This window comes from Cavia porcellus, unplaced genomic scaffold (assembly GCF_034190915.1).
Source record: "Cavia porcellus strain 051 isolate PalLab524CR breed Dunkin Hartley unplaced genomic scaffold, mCavPor4.1 scaffold_17, whole genome shotgun sequence".
Taxonomy (NCBI): Eukaryota; Metazoa; Chordata; class Mammalia; order Rodentia; family Caviidae; genus Cavia; species Cavia porcellus.
In genome coordinates, this window is record NW_026947500.1 from 65,119,097 (window position 1) to 65,128,481 (window position 9,385).

Genomic DNA, 9,385 nt, shown 5'->3' on the forward strand with positions numbered 1-9,385 from the left:
GTCCCTGAGCCTCTCCAGACTGGCCTCTCCTTCACCCTGCCATCCACACCTCTGCAGGGGTCCCCCAACCCCGAGCAAACCCCCAAGCCTTAGAGTCAAAATCTTTGGCCACCCCACCCCCCACTTTGTGCAGAACTGGGAGAGACCGAGGGCTTCACACCAAGCTGCGTCCGGTGCTTTTACAAATTTTTAATTTTGCCACAAGACACTCAAAACTTGCAGTCCTCCTGCCTCAGCCTCCTGGCATGTCAGGGTGACTGGTAGGGGCCACTGTGCCCAGCCGTGGCCCGTCCCTCCCCACGCCTGCATGCGGTTCAGGAGTCCTGGCCCCGACTACACTGCCACTGGCACCCATGCACCCACCTATTCCCTCAGCCACTCCCCTCTGTCCTCACCCCTTGCCCCAGCACTGGGCATCTCTGTGCTGAAGTTTTTGACCCAGTACCCGGGTGTGGTGCTGAGCGCCTGTAACCTCAGCCCGTGGGAGGCTGAGGCAGGAGGACTGAAGCCACCTAGGCTGCACAGTGAGATCCAGGCTGGCCCGAACTACACAGCGAGGCCCCTGGGCCACCTCGAGGTACGGACGGGCTCCTTTTAACCATCAAAACCTGCTTCTAAGCCATTTTTGTGGCAGGGGTGGAACCCAGAGTTCCCAAACTTCCCGAAGCTGCACTTTAGGGTCCTGAAATCACTGGAGCTCACCAGGCTTTGGTTTTGGCGGGGCAGAATCTCACTACCCAGCCCAGGCTGGCCTTGGACTTGCAACTCTCCTGCCTCAGCCTCCTGAGTGCTGGCAGGACAGGCTGCGCAAGCCTAGGGTCTCCAGGCTGGGACAGCTTCCCTGACTGCTGTCTCCAGTGGCTGACCGCAGACATGGCCAGGGTGAGGACGGGCCTGGAGCCCTCTTCCGAGGCGGCACCCACAGAGAGCACTCATGGCTGAAGGGGGGCCTGCGGCAGACTCCTGGCCCCTCTTCACTGCAGCCTGGGCCACTGAGGCAGGGTGGCCCACCTGGACAGCACTGGGCAGGTGTCTGCAAGGGATGGAGCTGTGTGAGCCCATGGCGCCCAGGGTGTCATGGGTTAACTGATAGCCCCCAAAAGACAGGCTGGCGTCTATGGACCCTGGTGCCCTGAGCCAAGGGCTTTGTGCCCAGCGCACCCTGACTCTCTCACAAAAACGTCCTCTGGCTTTGAGACATCGCCCAGCTGGACTTGAAATCGTGAAACTCCTTCCTCAGCCTCCTGAGTGCCGGGGTGACCAGTGTACCGGCCTATGGCCAGAAGGCGGCCTTTCCGCAGGAGACTAGGTGAAAGCACCGAGACCCTGGACGCTCACTGCAGCTGAGGTACAGAGGCCCATGGGTCCCCAGTGCCAGGCTGGGTGAGCTGCGTGCAAAGGCCACGTGGTTACACAGGGGCCAGGTGTCCCTAGGAGATTCCTGGGGTTCCCTCACCTCCACCCCACCCCTGCTTTGCTGTGTGTCTAGGTGGGCGCGGCAGGCGGCGCTGTCCTCGCTCGCCCTGATGAGGATGGGAGGTGAAGGGAGGAGGGGGCCCAGCTTGCCCCAACCCACGGTTGCCATGGAAACCTGCCCAAGTGGGTGGGAGATCAAGCATCTGGGGGGGCTCTGGGGCCCTCGCACCGTGACGCCGCCTCCCCCTAGAGCAGCCACCCCCTCTGCAGCCATCACCTACCTCTGCCACTCTGGGGCCCAGAGCCTCCAGACAGCGCCTGGGCTCTGTGGCTCCTCTGTGTCCCTGGGGCCCTCTCTGCTGTCACCCTGGCGCCTCCCCGAGGCCCAGCGCCTGTTCAGCTGGGGGGCAGCACCTGCGAGCAGCCAGGCTGGTCGGTGCGCTCAAGGCCTTGAGGGTGATGTCCCGGGCCCTGCCCCAGGCCCTTTGCACATGCCAGCTTCCTCTCCCATCTCCCAGTTTTCACACAAGGTGGTCCCAGGAGCCACAGCTCTACGTGGCCCTTGTTCTGTGGTCCACACAGGGTGCAGTATATCTGCAAGGTTTCCCACCGTGTGAGCCCACAGGGCAGGGGCTGTGTTCCTCTCCTCTGTGAGGCTGTGGTCACAGCCTCAGTGCCTGGCACAAGAAGCCGCATGATGGACGACTGTTCTGGTGTCCCCAGGCTGCAGGGAGGTGGGGCCTGTTTAAAGCACCCCACAAACCCCCATGGTGCCCAGGTCTCCCCCATTGGCCTGCCACCTCTGCCTACCCAGCCTCCACCCTGAGGCCAGGGCATCTTCACAAGAGGAAAACCCAGTGCTGCTGCCCCTGCCTGTGGTTCCACATGGTCCTCCAGAGGCCCCCTCTTAGCTTCAATGGGGACTGTCCCCCAAGGCACGGCCTGGCTGTCCCTGTGCGCCCCGCTGGGCGAGAAAAATGCATGCACAGTCACCAGTCAGAGAACGAAGACATAACAGACCCCAGGCACAGTCTCAGAGGTCACGGTCGGCTACAAGTCCCTGCAGGAAGCCCACCTCACTCAGGCAGAGATTTCGGGCTGCGGACAGGTGCAGATGGGCATGGGGGGGCGGCTGGCTGGAGAGCAGGAAAGCTTGTGCAAGGGCCCTGGGGCCGGGATGAGGTAAGCGGCCCAGACTGCAGGGGGGCAGTGCCGGAGGTGTGGCCTCTCTCACCTTGCTGCTGCCTCCCCTCTGCTCTCCATGCCTCCACCGGTGATGCCCGCTGCCCTGGCGCCACCTGGCAGCCCCCGGGCCGGGTCCCACAGCCCTCAGAACCAGCTGCCTCTGGCCCAGCATGGGGGCATGAACTCTCTGCAGGTGGACCCTGGACCACAGAGACGCAGTGCGGGGAGCCTTCGGACCTCACTTGCCAGCTGCGTCCCCCCAAGTGTTCCCTGTACACCGAGCCCTCTGCTCAAGGGTTCTCTTCTGCAGGGCAGAGGACGACACAGGCCACTCGGGTCCCCCTGGGGCCACCAAATGTCCCCAGCACTAGCAGCAGAGGCCTCACCGTGTGGCCTGGGACCGACAAGTAACAATGTGAGGCTGGGGTGCAGCACAGTGGGGAGTGGGCAGTGCCTGCCCAGCACCATGGAAAACACCACAGCCACCAACACCATCCCCAGAGGTTGTCCCGTGCCAGAAGTCCAGCTTTGAAAACCAGAGGCACAGAGTCTCGGGGAAGCCAAAGGGCTGGAGAGGGCTGACAGCTTACACTGGAGGAGGGGCACTACCCCTGTGCAAAGGCCCTGGGGCAGGCCAAGTGCCCGTTAGGGCAGCCAGGAGCTCACAGAGAAGTGGGGAGAGGGGGCGCCCAGCTGAAAGTACACAAATCCACGGTCTCCATCTCCCCCACAGGGCTGCTGAGCGCTCAGCAACCAGCTCCCTACCCCGGCCTGGTCCCAGGCTGTGTTTGTCCGCACTGAGCTAAAAACGACCTACTTCATTTCCTGCCTTTCTTTCTACACTGAGTGCTGAACCCAAGGCCTCTGCTCTGAACTTGCAGTAATCCTGCCTCACCCTCCTGGTGCTGGGATGACAGGCCTGAGTCCCGACAGCCAGCATCAGCCCTCCTTGTATTTTTTATTTTGAGACAGAATTTTCACTAAATTGCTAAACTGCCCAGGCTGGACTTGAACTTGCATCTCTCCTGCCTTGGCCTCCCGGGGTTCAGGGTGAAGGTGTCCCTCCCAGGCGCAGCACGACCTGCACCTGTCTCACATCTGTGAAGTCGTGAAGCTGGGCGTGATTGGCTTATGGTTTGAATCCCAGCACTCAGGAGGCTGAGGCAGGAGGATTGATGCGAATTCAAGGCCGGCCTGGGATACACAGTGAGACCCTCCCTCCACCTCCCTCCTTCCCGCTAGAAAGAGCCGGAAACAGAACAAACAGCCCTCAGACATCAGCCCCAAGTGCGCAGAGGTCAGCGCCCACCCGGGACTGCTCCCTGACGTCTGAGGGTGTCAGGGGTTACACTTGGGGGGCAGGGGTGCACTGAGCACACACAGTGTCCAGGACCCATAGAAGCCCCCCGGCTCACCCCTGCCTGACTCCCAGGGGTTTTAGATCAGGGTGGGGGCGGGGGCAGAGCTGTTTCTAGCCTCAGCCTTGATTCACGGGGTGTGGGAGGTGGGGTTTGCGTGGCTGGGGAGCCAGGGCTGGGGCACCCATCTCCGGACAGACCGACTGGGGCCATGCCCCCAGGACAGAGAAGCAGGGGGACCAAGTTCCCTTCCGGGCTGGGACTGAACCCCAACAGCCACTCGGGAGAGATGGCCTCCGGGGGCAGCAGGAAGCCATCTCCAAGCCCGCACAGGCCCACAGTCCTGGTCAGCAGCCAGTGCTCCTCACAAGGGGGCCCGAGGAAGCGGAGTACCCTGGGGCAGGAGGGGGTTAGTCCCCTCCATCCATCCAGCTGAGGTCAGTGTGCCAGGCAGTTTCAGGCACCAGGGGATTGTCCGACAGACAAACATGACAACATCCTGGGCCCCTGGATCGATGTCAGGAAGACAGGCAGTAAACAAACAGCCATGACATGTGTGGAAGTGGCATGTCCAGGAAGGTGGGCAGGCAGGATGCTGGTTCCAAGCAGGGCACACAGGGTAGGAGTCCCTGCAAGGTGTGGCTGGGGGAAGCCATGCAGAAGGACCTGGGTAGATGGAGTGGCAGGTGCAAAGGTCCTGTGGCCACTCTGCACTCTAAACTGATATATAGTACTGAAACATAGAGGCTGCTGCATTCCCAGCCTGGGGTCCCCTCCCAAACTGGCACCTCGGGGCTCTGGTGAGGGAAGCATGGCCTTCTCCCTAGGTGTAGGTGATGGGAGCCCCTGAGGAAAACAGCTCACAAGTTGGCAGACTTTCACTTCCCCAGAGACAGGACGTGGACAGGGTTCCCACCATGGTAGCCAGTACGGGTCTGCAGACTAAGAGAAGAGGCAGGCCCAGCATGCACCTGCCCCTGCCGCACACCCTGGGCTGTGCACCTGGTCGCCGGGGCCACAACAGCCTCCTCTGAGCCCAGCAGCCACCTGGCCACCGGCAAGCTGGGCAGGGTCACAGGACAGGTGCATAGATGCAGACCGCCAGGAAGAGGTGAAACCAGCTCCTGGGCCCACAGAGTCCCCACCCTGCCTCTGGGGTCACCGGGGAACCCCTCTGGCTCTGCCCTGGCTTCCCAGCTGCCCTCCAAGGGGCTGGAGGAGGGGCGCTGTCTGGCGCCTGGAAACCGGATCTTCAGAGCAGCACCCACACAGAAACCAGAGCACCGCTGTCCTTGGCCACGTCTGGCTGAGGTGGCAGCCGCCCGGCAGGAGGCTGGGGGCTCCCTGCAGCACCCATGGCCAGCGAGCCATACGCCAGGGGTGAACAACAGCCACTAGCCCCCTGTCACAAAGGCCAGGGCCGCCTCCAGCTGGGAGCCGCAGCCAGCTGGCGAGGTAGCCCCTGGGCCAGCCTTGGATGCAAACAGACCCAGCAGACCGCCCCGACCTGTCTGCAGGTTCCCCGCCTCCGCCTCCGGAGTCGACCAAGAGCAGGGCTCCCGCGGGCAGGCCGGGAATAGAAGCCCGGCTTCCAGCCTCCCGCTTTCCCCCTCCTCCCTGCAGGCCTGCGGCCCAGGTGTTCTGGTCCCCTGCTCCCCAAGGCCGCACATGGCAGGGTGACCCTGGGGTACTTGAGGACACCAGACCCCAAGATGGGGGGGGCGCCCTGGAGGGGACGACGGGCGGGCCCAGCGCGGTGGGTGGGGGCACAGAGGCGGGCAGCGCTCCCACGGGAGCGCGCAAGGGCGCGCGCACACACACGTCTGTGGCTGTGCGCGGTGCCCGCGCCAGCCACGGAATTAGTTCCCTTCTCCGCTCTGCAGCTGATTTTTCATCGCTGTAATTAATGGGCAAGTCGGCTCGGAGCGGCGTGGCAGGCAAATTGCTAGTTAGGAAATCGCGGATAATTTTCTCGATATGATAATGAAGGCCGCGCTCCTCCTCGCATTCTCCCCGCTCTCCTCCTACTTTTAAGTAATAAATTCGCCATTAGTGGGGAGAGGTGTGGGAAGGGGGAGACGTCATCTGCCTCCCTGCTACCCACCCCAAAGCAGGCACCCGACCCAGGTCCCGGGCTGTACCCAGGCCCTGGCAGTGGAACAGATGGAGAAGTGGGGGTGATGTGGGCACTGACACCTCCAGGACGCATGGGACCCAGGCCACGGGGAGCAGGTGCTGAGAGCAGGGGGCCCTGGCCTTCAGCCCCGGGAGAGGAGCTGGGTCGGGGTCGGGCTATACAGGCTGCCTGCACCCTTGGGTGCTGGAGAGAACAGCAGAGCGGTGGCCTGTCTGCCAGCCACGCCGGAGCTCACCGCACCCAACTGGACATCAACCTCGGGTGTCCCTCACACCTGCCCCCACCGAGCACCTCCTGGCACGGGGATCACCGCACCACGGTGGCGGGCTGGGTGGCGACACCGAGAACCGGGCCCGGCCACCTCGGCGGCCATCTTGCGCCCCCTCCCCCTCCGGCGCTGCACATGTCTGTCGTGCCCCCCCTGCACGCACAGTCCCCGGTCCCCGGGGAGGGGGCTCCGCCTGGAGCGGGCCGTGAGGGAGGGGCGGGGACACCCACGTTGGCCCAAGCGAGGGTGCCCGGGAGAGGAGACCGGGATGCAGAGTGCGCGCGATGCCAGGCGGGGACGGCCGCACGCTGACCTAGACCGGGGAGTGGGCCCCAGGGTGCGCGTCTGGGGGCTTGCAAGCGCGGGCTGCCAGAGCACCGCTCCCGATGGATGCTGGGGCGCACGGAGGCAATTTTGGACCGGAGCTCAGCACAGACTGCAACCCACAACGTGCACACGCATGCGCGCGCGCACGCGCGCGGGCGCACACACACACACACACACACACACACACACACACACACACACACACACTTCAGGCCTGGACTTCTGTCCCAGGACCCGCACACAGCACGATGACAGCGGTGCTCACCGAGGGCACACCTGCGGCCAGGGTGGCCCGTCTGCCCAGCGCGGATCCCGGCGGCTAGGACCCGACAGAGGCTCTCGACAAGCCCAGCTGAGCCCAGCTGAGCCAGGCCCCGCGCGCAGAGCCAGCCGCTAGGCTGCAGCCCCTCCTCCCCCCGCGGCGCCCCCTCCCTGGCAGCCAGACGGCCCCTCCCCTCCCCCGCGCCGCTGCTTCCCGATGAAAACGGCCCCCGGCGCAGCCCAGCGCGGGTGCCAGCCCCCTGACACGGCTCCTCCAGGGGGCCGGGGGCGCACGCGCACGCGCCGCGCGCACACGCATCCCCTCAGCTCCCACCCAGACACCTACACAAACAGGGCGCCAAGCACCCGCGCGCACACGCACCGGGGACACGCAGGCACCGCCGCGCCGATCCCCACAAAGGCCGGCGCGCGCGCGGGCACACGCAGCAGCCACCACGCGCGGGCACCTCGCCGCGGAGGGTGGGGTGCGCCCGCCCCCGACGCCCTGCGCTCAGGTGCGGGCCCCGCGCGCGCCACGGCTCCCCTCCCCCGCCCCGCACACCTGGCCCAGGTGCGCGCCCGTGCCGGGCCCGGCCACTCACCTGTCCCGAGCGCTCCCGGGTCGACCCTGCGCGTGTCTCCTGCGGCTCCGCGGGCACGGGCCCCCCGCCCGGCACATCTCCCGGAGCCGGGGCGCGGAATTGGGCTGCGGGGGGGCGCGGGGCCTCCGGGTCCCTGCTCGATCAGGCCCAGCACCGCCACCACCAACCAAAATTTAAAAATAAAAAATAAAAAACTGCAAAGAACAGCGATTGACTCGGCCCCGAAGGCGGCCCCTCGCGGCGGCGGCGGCGGCGGTGGCCGGGGACCGGGCCGGGGCGAGGGGCGGCGTCAGAGCCGCGGGCGCGGGGGCGAGGCGGAGCCCCCCGAGGCGGCCGCCCGCATGTCCCGCGTGTCCCCGCAGCCCCGACGGGGGCGGCACGTGTGCACCCAGGCGACTGCCCAGCCCCCGCGACGGCGGCGGCGCGGAGGCTCAGCGCGGGCCCCGGGGCGCCTCTGCAGGCCCCCGCCGCCCGCCAGCGCCGCTCCGGGGCGCGCGCGGCCCCATCGGCCGGGGCCCGGCAGGCACGGCGCGGGTCGCGGTCCCCGCAGTGGCCGCGGGGGGCTCGGATGCGGGGGACTCAGGGAGCGCCGCGGCAGGGGGCGGAGGCGTGGCGCGGCGGGGGGCGTCGCCCCTGGCGCGGGACGGGGGCGCCGGCCGGGCCTGGGCACCGCAGGACGCGCGGAGCCACCGCGACGGGCACCAGCAATGACAGCCGCCTGCTCGCCGCGCGCCCGGTGCGCTCCGGGAGGGGGCGGCGGCGCGCGCAAAGCCCGGCCTGGAGCCCGGACCGGACTCCTCCTCCACAGCGGAGGCTGCGCGGGCACCAGGAGTTGGGACCGAAATCCCGGACTGGATTCCCGGCGCGGTTCCTCCCGTCGCCTCTACCCCGCGCCCCGAGAAGAGAAGAGGGAGGCGACTTGCGGGATCCCTGAGTCGGAACGGGTGGGGGCGGGGCGGCGCGCGGAAGACCCGGAGCGGATTCTCCAGCCGCCGAGGGACGGACCGGAGCCCGGACCGTCGAGGTGGAGACTGGGCGGCGCAAAACCCGGCCTGGACGACACGGAGTAGGGTAGGCCCCTGGCCAGGCTGGGGCGGGTAGGGCTGCGACGCGCTTGACCGAGGCTCGGGGCGCCAGGGTTTCGGGCCAGTCTCTCCCGCGGGATACGGGATGGATGGGTCGGCCTAATGCGGTGGAAACACTGGGCTTGCGCGCGGTGTGAGGGTGGAAGCTCCCCCAGCTTCTAGGCAGCGACCACGGGGGAGGGGCAAAGGGAGGGCAGGGATCGGCCGGCGGGATCGGCCGATCAGTCGGGGAGCAGTCGGGGACTCCGGCACCCGGCGTTGCACGGTGAAGGGATGCGCGCGGGGCGCTGCCCGGGAGACCAGGCCGGCGGAGACGAGCGGATGCTCGCAAAGCCGGGACTGGACTGTGCGGACGGGACGGGATGGGATAGAATGGGATGGGATGCGAGTCCCACGATGGCTCCCTGGCAACCGGGCAGGCTTCGGGAGCTGACCGGTGTTAGGGGAAGGTTCATGTCCACGAACGTTCAAACTTCTGGCTCCAAGGCTGGGGTGGGGGCACGAGGAATGAATTTTAGGTTGTGGCAAGAACAAAAACCTGAGATGGAGTCTCACGGTCTGGCTCCTACACTGCAGCTGCTGTGCGTCTGGAGAAGTAGGGCAAGGAACCGGCTCGAGAGCTGAGGCCCTGGGAGCAGCCGGGGGGCGGGGACCAGGTTCCAGCCTGGAGCTGCCAGGCAGCTTCGCAACCCTCTCCCGAGCAGGGAAGGCGCGACCTGGCTGGGATCTCCCGAGCCGGAGTTGTG

At 66.5% G+C, this 9,385-nt stretch overlaps 1 protein-coding gene across 4 annotated transcripts in view; it reads right to left on the reverse strand.

The window, feature by feature from the left end:
* Adgrl1 (adhesion G protein-coupled receptor L1) overlaps positions 1–7,689 on the reverse strand; it is a 31,178-nt gene extending 23,489 nt beyond the window's left edge. For 3 of the 4 annotated variants that reach the window (XM_063228497.1, XM_063228496.1, XM_063228493.1), the window contains exon 1: positions 7,555–7,689. The gene's annotated coding sequence lies outside the window, so the exon portion shown is untranslated. Of the gene's footprint in view, positions 1–6,956; positions 6,974–7,554 lie in introns of those variants that run through there. The other variant, XM_063228495.1, reaches the window with a different exon arrangement.
* Between the last annotated feature and the right edge of the window lie 1,696 nt (positions 7,690–9,385).